The 12450-nt window shown below is 53.7% G+C and overlaps 1 protein-coding gene across 4 annotated transcripts in view; it reads right to left on the bottom strand.

Moving 5' to 3' along the window:
- The window catches only part of LINGO1 (leucine rich repeat and Ig domain containing 1), a 200567-nt gene that overhangs the window by 164569 nt on the left and 23548 nt on the right, over window positions 1–12450 (bottom strand). For all 4 annotated transcript variants that reach the window (XM_067029383.1, XM_067029385.1, XM_067029387.1 and 1 more), the window contains exon 2: window positions 12213–12326. The gene's annotated coding sequence lies outside the window, so the exon portion shown is untranslated. The remainder of the gene's footprint in view (window positions 1–12212; window positions 12327–12450) is intronic.

Here is a 12450-nt window from a genome sequence, read left to right as displayed (position 1 = left end):
TCCCCACAGGGCCTGAGGGAATGATGCTCCACTGGACAGCTCCTCGGCTCGTCACACCCAGCAAGTCCAAATGAGGACTGTCACGCTTCTGCCTGGCCCAGAATCCTATCTCAGAAGTGGGGCCACTCAGGCCAAGTTGACCTCCCCAGACCTGGACTCTCAGCCTTCCCCCCACACGACCCATCTCCAGCATCTCCCCTTCCATCCATTTTTCACCATCCCAAGGCCACGCTCCTCCCTGCTGTGACCCCACGGCTCCCCTCCAGATCCAGTACCCACCTCCCCACCAGGCTCCCGGCTTTCCCTGCCACTGGCTCTAATCCATTCTCTCCCCATGGTGGCCAGAACAGAATTTGAAAAGCACAAATCAGATCCTGTCACTCTCCTGCTTAGCGCTCTCCAGAGTTTCCCCCACCCCCCAGTGGTCCGAATAAAACCTGCTCTTGGTAGGGCCTCCCCCCTCCCTCCTTCTCTATCCATCAGCGTGCTGTCTTCCTCCTGGTCTTCACAAACACCCAGCTCCTTCACATATCCAGGCCTTAGTCTTGCTCTTCTGGCACCTGGAATGCCATTTCTTCTCAGACTTGAGGTCACCTCTTCAGAAAGTCCTGCCTGGATCCCTCCCACTTCCAAAGCCACTCAGCCCAGCCCAGCCACTCCCTGTTTCATGGCCCTGTTTACTTCCCTCCCAAAATCATCACAGTCTGACACTACTGAAATTATTTGAGGTTTGGCTCACTGCCATTCCCACAAGAATGGAAACCATCTGAGGGCAGGTGGAGCATGTGTAACTTTCCTCTATCCACAGAACCTAGAAATAGCACCTGGTACTTAGGAGGTATTTTATAAACACTTGAATGAATGAATGAAAAGACAGGTCAGCTCTAAGCCAGAGGGGTTAGTGAGAAGGGGGCCAGGGCTCCCTGTCCCCATTGTTTTCTGCCCCAGCCTCTGAAGGGTATCAGCACCTCTTCAACTGAGAAAAGGGCATGGGTAGGCATGAGGTTTGTGGAGCAGCACCTATGATCTGGGACCTTTTCTCTAAACAATTTCATGAAGCAGTTACAGACCTGAGACTCAGGCCTGAGTCCTGGCTCTGCCACTCTGTGCAACTTGTTTGACCTCTCTGAGCCTCAGTTTCCTCATCTGCATAATGGGGATAATAACAGGACCCATCTCCTAGGACTGTTCTGTGGGTCAATGAGATCTTGTTTTCAAAAATATGAGACGAGGGATTTCCCTGGTAGTGCAGTGGTTAAGAATCCGCCTGCCAAAGCAGGGGACATGGGTTCAAGCCCTGGTCCGGGAAGATCCCACATGCCGCAGAGCAACTAAGCCCATGCACCACAACTACTGAGCCTGCGCTCTAGAGTCCATGAGCGGGAACTACTGAAGTCCCCGTGCCACAACTACTGAAGCCCTCGTGCCTAGAGCCTGTGCTCCACAACAAGAGAAGCCACCGCAATGAGAAGCCCGGGCACCACAACGAAGAGTAGGCCCCGCTCACCACAACTAGAGAAAGCCCATGCGCAGCAACGAAGACCCAACACAGCCAAAATTAATTAATTAATTAAAATAAATTTTTTAAAAAATATATGAGACGATGATGATGATAAAAAGATCCCATCTCTTACAGATGAGGAAGCAGGAAAGGTTGTGGGTGCTGTCTGGGTCCCATAGTTGGAAAATGGGGAGCTAGGACTAAATTCAGACTTGCCCCCAGAAATCAGGGCTCTTGCCCCTGTGCTGGTCACCCCACCCCCACTGGCTGGGAGTGGGCAGTGGAGCACAGGAGGCCTGTCTGTCATTTGTGCCTCAGCGGTTGTGTTCCTTTATGTTCCCCACATGAACTGGCTTAGCCTCCCATTCCCCCAGGTTCAGCACAAAGACACTTTAGGAGGCTGGGAGTGCTAGCCAAGGAGAACAATGTGGCTCCCACCCCCATGCCTGAGGCTAGGGAGCTGGGGAAGAGGCAGTGGCCCAAGCCCTGGACAGGTAAGCTGTGGCAGCCTGAGAGGAAGTCTGTGCAGACTCCCCAGGATGGTCTAAGGTGGAGGAATGGGCAGGCCTGAGACTCAGGAAATCTGAGAAGAGTTGGCCCACACAGCAGGGGAGGAGGAATACCACTTAGCAAGCACAGCCCTGTCTCCCGGGCCAAGGGCACAGAGCAGGGGGAGGTGGCAGGACTCCAAAGGCCCTGGGGCGGGGTTCTAAGGACAGACTCGGGGCACACTCACTCCCACTCAGACTGGTTTCTGGGGTTGGAAGGTCATCACTGAAGGTCCAGAGGCCTAGAGGTAAGGCCGCCCTAGCAGAGACCCCACTCAGGTCCAGCAAATGAGGGACGCCGCTGCGAAGAGCCAAGGTGCCTTCCGCTTGCAGCCCATGCACATTAAGAATTATTCCTCTCGCCAGCAAACAATTTGTTACAATAGCCATCGCACACTTTTCCTAGCTGGGTGCCCTCCCATACATCCTGGATTAATCCCGGAAGTCACTCCATTCATTTAGGGTACGCCTGAGTGTGCCTCCTCTTTTATTAGGGAAATTTTTCATTGTTTTGAAGCACTTATAGGTTTTAATCTGGGGCTGAGATTTTAAAGCATCCTTCAGTGGCTAAAACACATGAGTAGGCTTGTGGCTGGAAAGATTACCTCTGTCCTCAGATCTGGAAGGGCCTGGCAGGGGCCACCAGACCCTCTAGAGGAGAGGAGCAGAGCACCTCCTCTCCAGGGAGCCAGGGACTGCAGACCTCAGTGCTGTGTGGCATTGGTGCACACCCTTGACCTCTCTGAGCCTCCCCAAGAGAGGCAAAGTCAAGGAAGACTGCATATTTGGGTGTCCCTCTACTGACCCCACCCAGAGAAATCTGGGAGATCATCACCTCTAAAACCCACAGCCCTGGGCAGTAGTGTGGGGCCACTGAAAAAGCTAAAAGTTTGGAGTTCATCAACTATGCTCCAATAAAAATTTTAAAATAAAATAAAATAAAAGTTTGGAGTTCAGATCTGAAATGACCTGGGGCAGTTGAGTCATCAGCCTCTCTGAGCCTAGCTTCCAACTCCTCAGGATGAGCTAAGTGCCACCCCCTCTCTGGGCTGTTGTGCAAGCCAAAGTTCAGAGCAAGTCTGACTCAGGGCCTGGCACATAGTGGGTGCTCAATAAGAATTACTCTCCTGGCCCTCCCAATCCACCACAGACCCCTCCCACTTCTCCATCTCTCAGTCTTGTGGCCCTCAAGAAGCCAGACCCCCTGGTTCCTTAATCCAGGCTTGAGGCTGCCCTCACGCTGCAGCACCTCCAGCCAGAGCCTCTCCGCAGGTCCATCCTGCCAGTCTGGGTATCTGCCACCAACCTCCTCCCAGGCCTTGCGTGAGGCCTCCATACCCCCAACCCGAGGCCCCAGGGCCTGGGGAGTTTTGTCTGTACACAGTGAACCCCTGCCCCCCGCCACAGGCCCCATCCCATGCCAGGCTCTGTGCTGGGATTCAGGCTGCATGTTTGCTGTCCCCCTGCCCTAAATCAAGAGACTGCTGTCCCACTCCCAATTTCTAGTCCCTCACCACCACCAGGGGTCCAGGACTGGGACTTCTCTGGGCTCTGACTGCAAACACCTCTCACCCCCCACTCCCCACCCCCATTACCATCCCCTTCCTGGTCTTTGCTCACCCAACCAGGCCTGCCGTCTCTACATTCCTCCCTGCCCCACCTCCTTGCCCAAATCTTCCTGAACACTAAGGTCCAGCTTCCTCCGGGAAGCCCTCCCTGACTTCTCCAGCCCTCATCTCCTTCCCTTTCCTGTACTCCCAGCATTTCTCCTCAGTCCCGCTAAGTCCACGTTGCTACCCAAAAGCAGGAACTATGTCACCTGCTCATTTCGTGGCCACCAAGCCCAGTACCACTGGGTACTCAGGAAGGATGGGCTCATTAAATGATTCAGAGGGAAGGGTGTAAAAGACTCCCACTGATGGATACACACCTCTGTGAATATGTCTCATCATGCCCATTGAGTTGATGGAGAAACTGAAGTTAAGAGAAGTGAATCACCTACCAAAGCAACAGGGCTGGCATGTGAACCAGCCCCACCAAATGGTGCTGTTAAGACACAGTCCAGGAAATTCCCTGGTGGTCCAGTGGTTAGGACTCTGAACTTTCACTGTCAAGGGTGTGAGTTCCATCCCTGGTCAGGGAACTAAGATCCCACAAGCCGCAAGGTGCGGCCAAAAAAAAGACACAGTCCACAAATCCACATGACCCACCAGCCTGCAATTCACACACACTACCCCGTGTGACCCTCACCACCTCAGCTCCACTGTTATCTGTGCCACCAGGAGGAAACTGGGATCCAGAGAGGCGGGGTCACTTCTCAAGGCCACAAAAACTGTTAAGTGGCAGCACTGGAACTTGAATCCTAAGTCTCTCTGTTCCCAACCTGGTCAGAGGGCCTGATCAAGATCCCCCTCATGCCTTCCCACCCTGGTGCCCTCCCCTCCCCAGGCTGCTGGATGGCCCTACCTGTCCCCAACCAGCACATCACCTGCTCCCAATTATCGGCCCAACCCCAGGACTCCAGGGAGCACTTGCACAGTTGGTCGACCTTTTGGAGGTGCCTGGCTCTCACGGTTCTGGGTATTTACACAGACATCCCTGCTGCGGTGGCTCCTGGAAAGTAGGACGTGTCGGGGGAGGGTAGGAAGGCAGGTGCAGACTGAAAACACTCCCGCCATCCTCCACACCACCTGGACAGAGGAGCCACCCGTGGCACGGTCTCCTCAAATGACCTTGACAAGTCCTGGGGGCGGACCCTGTGGGGACTGGGGTAAAGGCCTGGACTGCCCACTGAGGGAAAGGCCTTGGCCAATGTCCCCTCCAACTCCTCTCTGCTCAATGACCTGGAAGACCTCGGGGGACATGGGAAGAGAAGTCCCTTTTTAGCAAGAACCCCTCTCTGGGTCTAGGGGTCACTTTACGTCACTGCTCCCTCATCTGTAAGTGGGGTTCAGGAAATAGAGGCCTCCACATTCTAGACATTCAGGGAAACTAGGCTGGCTTATCCCAGCAGGATCTGAGGATGCAGCTCTCCTGGGACACCCAGCAGACATTCAGCTCCAAGCAGGACAGAGATCTGGTCTCCCAGGAAACCAGCTGTGTAGCACTGAGTAGGGGTGCCAAGCTGAAAGGCAGGTGGACACACCCACCAAACAGCTACAAAACCATACCCAGGATGTTACCACGGAGCCCAGGGTCTCAGAAGCTAAGAGGTGCTGCCCCCTATGCAAACTTTCTGCTCCTGAGCACAAGGTCAGGTCATGTTCACCATTACAGACTGTCATCACCACACCCCGGCCTCCTCCCAACTCTCTCCTGGCCTGAGTGGAAAAGGACAGAGGGTTCACAGTAGAAGGCACCAGTGTGTGGCATTCAGGCTAGAGCCAGAGAGGCGTAAGGTCTGCAGGGGGTGGAGGTAAGGACAGTTTCCCCCTCTTTGCCCTCCCCATGACAAACCCCATCTCTACCGCTGAGCAGAAAGGAGCTGCACCCCACCCCCATCACACACAACCATCATTCTCAAGGCTGGGGGCACCCGTCTTCGGTGTCCCCCACCCTCTCATCTGCAGCTCAGGCTCCTCTCTGTCTCTCTCCAAGCCCAGCTCAAGCACCTTTTATTATTCAGAAGAGCCTCTTGATTGAAAAGGCCTCTAAGGCATCTCGCAAATAAGAATCCTTTAATTGGAAAGTTGTTAACTTCTCAAAGAAGAATTTTAATTTTGGTTCCCCACCATCTTCTCTCCCCGAAACCTATGAAAACTATGGACTAAAAACAAAGACTAACAAAGCCAAACACCCCAAGCACCCTGTCCCCAACTGCACATCGCCCAAGGCAGCAGAAGCAGAAGTGGCAGCTGCCCCCCCAACTTGCACAGACGCCCCCGGACTCCCACCTAAGTCTGTGCAAAGGCCTTGACCTCTCCCTTTGGGCATGCCTGCTCCATACTCCCCTCAACATCCACACAAAGGGTGGCAGATGGCTGAGGGGTTAATAGGATGACAGGGTACCCAGACAGGGCAGGGACTGAGACTGTTGGGTTCCCAAAGCCAGACTCTCGATGCACATCTCCCCTTAACCTCCTCTGCTGTCCTCTATCACACTGTCCTGTAGCTGATGACTTTAAATTATATTTATTGAGCATTTACTATGTGCCAGACATTGCTCTAAGCCCTTATGTGCACCAACCGACTTAATCCATACAAGGCCAATGCTATTATTATTCCCAATTTACTGATGAAAAGACTGAGGCCCAGAGAGCTTAAGTAAATGGCCTAAATTTACACCATTAGTGAGAGGCAGAGCTGGGACTGGATTCCACGCAGTCTCACCCCAGAGTGGGCATAACCTAAAGTGCCACCTTCACCCGCCCGCCCCCCTCCATGGCCTGTGCGCTCCTTGAGGACCAGGGCCATGACCATTTCATCTCTGGGTTCCTGGGGACAGCACAGAGCCTAGCAAACAGCCCGCACTTAAGAAATGTCTGCAAAAGGAAAGCACTTTCCCAGTGGTTCTCTCCTTCAAGCCTCACCAGAGGCCTGTGACAAAAACAAGCAGGCAAGATGGTCCCTGGTTCACAGTCAAGGTAGACTGAAGCTCAGAAGTGAAAGCAACTGCCCCAGGTCACCCAGCTAGGGGGTGCAGAGGCCAGGGAGTTCCTCCTCCAGCCTCAACTGTGTGTACCTGCCTACCACCCTGAGTGTACAGGGACTGGGTTTTTACCGTCACACACCAGGTACCATGTTCCTGGGCCCCAATTAAAACCCCGGCCTGAAACAAACACCAGGAAGCCCTGGGGAAGGAATCACCTCTCTCCATCCCTGACAGCTCAGGGCAGCCTCAACACCACCTTGTATACCTCAAGGCATGAGATGCTCACCACCACCAGGGCTGCCTGGTCTACTGTTCACTGCTCTGGAAATCCCAGGCTAGTCACATGCTGTTACCAGTTGAGTTTTGCCCCTCAAATTTATATGTTGAGTTTCTAAACCCCAGTACCTCAGAATGTGAGCTCATCTGGAAATGGGGGTCATTGCAGGTGTAATTAACTAATTAGGATGAGGTCATACTGGAGTAGGGTGGGTGTGGCCAACCAGTATGGATGGTGTCCTGATAAGAAGGGAAATTTGGACATACACATACCCAGGGAGAATGCCATGTGAAGAGACACAGGGGGAAGATGACCATCTATAAGCCAAGGAGAAAAGCCTGGAATAGATCCTCCCTCACAGCCCTCAGAAGGAACCAACCCTGCTGACACCTTCATTTCAGACTTCTATCCTCTAAAACTATGAGAAATAAGCCACCCAGTTTGTGGTTACAGAAGACCTAGGGAGGGTGAGCTGACAGCAGTTTCTCCAGGCTAGTAAATCTAGACAGCTTGTCTGCAAGCCTGGGGTAACAGGCCCACCCATGGGCAAGGAGCCCCCATGGGCTGGATCGCTAAGCAGTAAGGCCCAGATTCCTCCTCTACATTCTCTTGTCCAGGCTCTAAGGCTTTATTTTTTATCTTTTTTAAAAAAAATAAATTTATTTATTTATTTTTGTTGTTATTTATTTATTTATTTTTGGCTATGTTGGGTCTTCACTGCAGTGAGCAGGCTTTTCATTGCAGTGGCTTCTCTTTGTTGCAGAACACGGACTCTAGGCACATGGCCTTCAGTAGTTGTGGCACACGGGCTCAGTAGTTGTGGCTTGTGGGCTTAGTTGCTCCGCAGCATGTGGGATCTTCCCGGACCAGGGCTCGAACCTGTGTCCCCTGCATTGGCAGGCAGATTCTCAACCACTGTGCCACCAGGGAAGTCCCCAGGGTCTGAGGCTTTACACACACCCTTCCCCCCACAACCCCACCCTTGGTCAGACTGCTGACAACTCCTTCATTTACATGCCCACCCCAGCCTCTGCCCGCAGCTGCAGTCATACAAAGCCACAGTCTTTATATCATGATTGGGAGCAAACTGTACTTACTGTTTTCTAACCTGCCTTTTGCACTTAATACTATACTAAGATCATTTTCCCATCATTAAATACTCTTCTGTAAGGTGATTTTTAAATTTTATTTATTTATTTATTTATTTATGGCCGCGTTGGGTCTTCGTTTCTGTGCGAGGGCTTTCTCTAGTTGTGGCAAGTGGGGGCCACTCTTCATCGCGGTGCGCGGGCCTCTGACTATCGCGGCCTCTCTTGTTGCAGAGCACAGGCTCAAGACGTGCAGGCTCAGTAGTTGTGGCTCACGGACCTAGTAGCTCCGCGGCATGTGGGATCTTCCCAGACCAGGGCTGGATATCCTTCACATGGATACTGGCATCTCAAACATACCACTTCCAAACACGACTCTACCTTTCCCTCCCAAATTCATTCTTGGCCCCCTGAGCTCAGCTCAGTCAAAGGCTCTACCAGCCACCCCGTTCTCAGGCTCTGACCCCTCACAGCCCACAGTCCATCCTTCAGTACCCCTTCAGTCTCCTACCCTCAGCCACTCCTCCCCACCCAGGCCCAGTCCGCCAGCTCTCTCCGGACTGATGCTGGGGCCTCCGCATGGGCCTACCAACTTCTACTCTTCCCTCCGACCCACAACCTCCTCCCCAGTCTTTTCCCCACAATTCTATGAGAGGGAGCCTGTGAGCCATGAATAACCTCCATTCACACTCTCTAACAAGAGGCCTCGCAAGCCCATTTCTCAGCCCTTCTTCCCTACCGGCTGCTCCCTGCTCAGAGCCTAGCCAGACCTCCAGGGGCCTATTCCCTCTCCTCAGGTCTTTGCTCACAGGGCAGCTCACCTGAGAGGCCTTTTCCAGACCACCCAGCAGAGAACAGCTCTCTCGCATGCTCTCTCCCTTTTCCAGCCTTATTTTTCTCCATGGCTCTTATTATTCCCTAACCTTTATTATGAATTTACTTCTCTGGTCATTTTCTATCTACTCTTAGAATTTAAGCTCTATGAGGGCAATGACCTGGTCTAACTTATTCACCTGTGAATGCTGGGCACAGAGAACAGTGCCTAACATGCAGCAGGTGTTCGATAATTATGTGTCAAATGATGAATGATCCATGGAATGAATGAATGACTTCAGCAAGCATTTGTGCAGCACCTGGTATAAAGGGAACAGAGGGGCAAATCAGGCTAGGTCTGCCCTGAGGTCTGTGGGGAGAAAGACCCACGCCCATAGGTAATCCCACCCAGCGTGTGAGCAGTGCCGGTGTGAACACACGTGCACAGGGAAATGAGGACAGGGAGGGGGCCACCAGATGGGCCCAGAGGTCAGGAAAGCTTCCTGGAAGAGACACCCCACCCCCAGCCTCCCTTCCTGGCTCTCCAAGGTCATGGGCCACCTCCCACTCTCCACCAAGGGGAAGAAGGGAGGCCTGTCTGAGCAGCAGCACTGATTCAGAAGTCAGTAAGTGTTCAGAGCTGGTGTGTGTCCCTCCTGCAACAAGACCTGGGTAGGGCTCACCAGAGGGAGGGGGGGCTTGATTTAAACGCCATTGATCCCTCCAGGGAGCGAGAGGTCAAGGGCTGTGGCATCTGGGACCCCCAGCCTTATCTGCCCTTCCCCCACTCCACCAACCTGCCCCCTCCCCTCCGACCACAGGAGCAGCCAGAGGAGGCAGGAGACGGCAAAGAAAGACCTGAGCTCCCTCCAGGGCTTTGCTGAGTCAAGTCTCAACTCCTCAGCAGGCCTCAAAGGCTCCCAGTGACCAGCCCTGCCCCCCTCCTGGGCACCTCACTCCGCAAACACTCCAAAGTCCCCCACCTCTATACCTCTGCTTAGCCTAGGCCCTCCTCCTCCCCCAATCCTTTTCCACCCATCATAACTCTACATACGTCATCTTGTTCATCCAGGCATTCTTTATGATGACACACCAAGGGAAACAATCAAACCCTACCACAGAGAATTGGTTAAACATGCTATGGCACACACAGGCTGGAACATTACACTGCCATTAAAAATCACATTACAGGGCTTCCCTGGTGGGGCAGTGGTTGAGAATCTGCCTGTTAATGCAGGGGACACGGGTTTGAGCCCTGGTCTGGGAAGATCCCACATGCCGCGGAGCAACTAGGTCCGTGAGCCACAACTACTGAGCCTGCGTGTCTGGAGCCTGTGCTCTGCAACAAGAGAGGCCGCGATAGTGAGAGGCCCGCACACCGCGATGAAGAGTGGCCCCAGCTTGCCACAACTAGAGAAAGCCCTCGCACAGAAACAAACACCCAACACAGACAAAAATAAATAAATAAATAAACAAATAAATAATCACATTACAGAAGAGTATTTAATGATGGGAAAATGATCTTAGTATAGTATTAAGTGCAAAAGGCAGGTTAGAAAACAGTAAGTGCAGTTTTATCCCAATTATGATATAAATATGTATTTTGTAAAAGACTGACAGGCAGGGCTTCCCTGGTGGCGCAGTGGTTGAGAATCCGCCTGCTGATGCAGGGGATATGGGTTCGTGCCCCGGTACGGGAGGGTCCCACATGCCGCGGAGCGGCTGGGCCCGTGAGCCATGGCCGCTGAGCCTGCGCGTCCGGAGCCTGTGCCCCGCAACGGGAGAGGCCACAACAGTGAGAGGCCCGCGTACCACAAAAAAAAAAAAAAAAAAAAAAAAAAAAGACTGACAGGCAAAACACCCAAGTGCTCACATTTTCTATGAAGAAATGCAGGGGTTTTTATTATCAGCAAAACAGAACATTTTAAATGAATCCTACAGCCTTCCAGGCTCAGCTCAGGCAGCCCTCCTTCAGGGCTCTCCAGCCCCCCAGCTGAGATGGGCCCCTGTCAGTTCCCCTGTCTCCCTGCCCACTGAGCTTCCTGGTGCCTCACACTGTCACCTAACCAGCGGGAAGGCTGCTGCGGCCCCTCATGGAGAAGGGGGGGCAGGGCCCAGCCACCGCCTCCCTGACGACCCTTCCCCCAGTCCTCCCATCACCCCTGGCTGCCTTGCAGATAACCCTGACCACATCCTCTCTCCCCATCTCCCAGCAGCAATTACAGGTTAAACTGGAGGGGCTAATTAGCTGCTCATTCCACCCAGTGCTGACTGATTAGCAGGAATATTTTGATGGAGGGAACTGGACTTCAAAACAAGCCCTAGCGCCCAGGAAGGAAATCCAGCCGTCTGCTCCCTGCCACACCCCACAGCCTCCTGAATGGGAGGACAGTGTCGGCTGAGCCGCAGCCATACCACAACTGTCACCCAATCCTTCAGAAGGGGTTGAGGCCCACTGCCCTGCTGAGCCGCGAGGTCTCTCTCTGAAAAATGGGGTTAACATTCCAGTCCAGACTGCTGCCCTGAGCCCTCCCCCGGTGCTCCTTCTGTGTAGCAAACTTTCTCAGGGGTCACAGAGGCCTGTCCAGAACAAAGCATTGGCCGGGAAAAAGGGTGGAAGTTACCAGTTCAAAGTCACAGGCAAGGCAGCAACCTAGCCCCCCTCCTTCCCCATCTACCACCTCTTTGGGACTTGCTATAATTTCTCCACATCCCCTCACGTGAGACACAGAGTGGGAAGGCCTGTCACCTCCCACATTCTGGGTGTCCTGCTCCTTGTGATACAGTCCAAGAGGACATCTACTCTGCTCCCACAGAGCCAAGGTCACCTGGCCACCAGTGCTTGTCACACGCACACACCTGGGGCTGAGCCTCATCCTGCCTTGAAGGTGTCTGGATCCACACATTGACTCTGGCTTGGAGCCCCATTAAATTCCACACGTCGGAGCCAGTGCCAGCCTCTTGACAGTTTCCTGGACCCTAATTGTCTCAGTCCACACGTTCCCACTCCCTCCTGACCTAGAGTCATGCACACATTTGGTCAACGATGGGATAGAACCAAGGACAGAGCCCCTCAGCGCACCATTAGAGACTTGCCATGCCACACGGGAACCCATTAGCCAGCACGCCCGTGAAACTGCATCACTCAGAAAAATGCCCCCGGCTTCTGAGCTGGCTGCCAGAGCCCTGCCATAGCAAAAGCACTACTAGGAGGTGGCCCAGCCAAATCAAACCTCCTGGACTTGAATTCACGTGGGGATGGAGAGATGGGAACACCCCCCAGGAAGACTGCCCCTTGATGGCCTTCCCACAGCCTCTCCCTTGGGGACACCACATCCACCCCTCATGGCCCACGCCAGCCCCGCTCTCCCAGCGGCCCAGAGCAGCTTCTTACCTCAGGGTGGGCAGGCGTTTGGGGAGTGCAGCTGCTGCGGGATCAGCCTGGTTTGACTCGGTCTCTCTCTTTGCCTGTGGGCACAGGAGCCTCAGGGCCTGTGGGAGCAGGAGGCTGTGGGAGAAGGAGATGAGCCCGTCAGCCAGAGCAGAGCAGCAGAGGGCAGTTCTGGGGAGCAGCGGGGGGCCATGCACACAGGGAGTCTGCTCCCACCCGGCTGGGCAATACACACTCACAC

Source organism: Kogia breviceps, chromosome 3 (genome assembly GCF_026419965.1).
Source record: "Kogia breviceps isolate mKogBre1 chromosome 3, mKogBre1 haplotype 1, whole genome shotgun sequence".
Lineage (NCBI taxonomy): Eukaryota > Metazoa > Chordata > Mammalia > Artiodactyla > Physeteridae > Kogia > Kogia breviceps.
The sequence above is the reverse complement of the archived record's forward strand: the minus strand, read 5'-3'. Positions and strand labels throughout refer to the sequence as shown.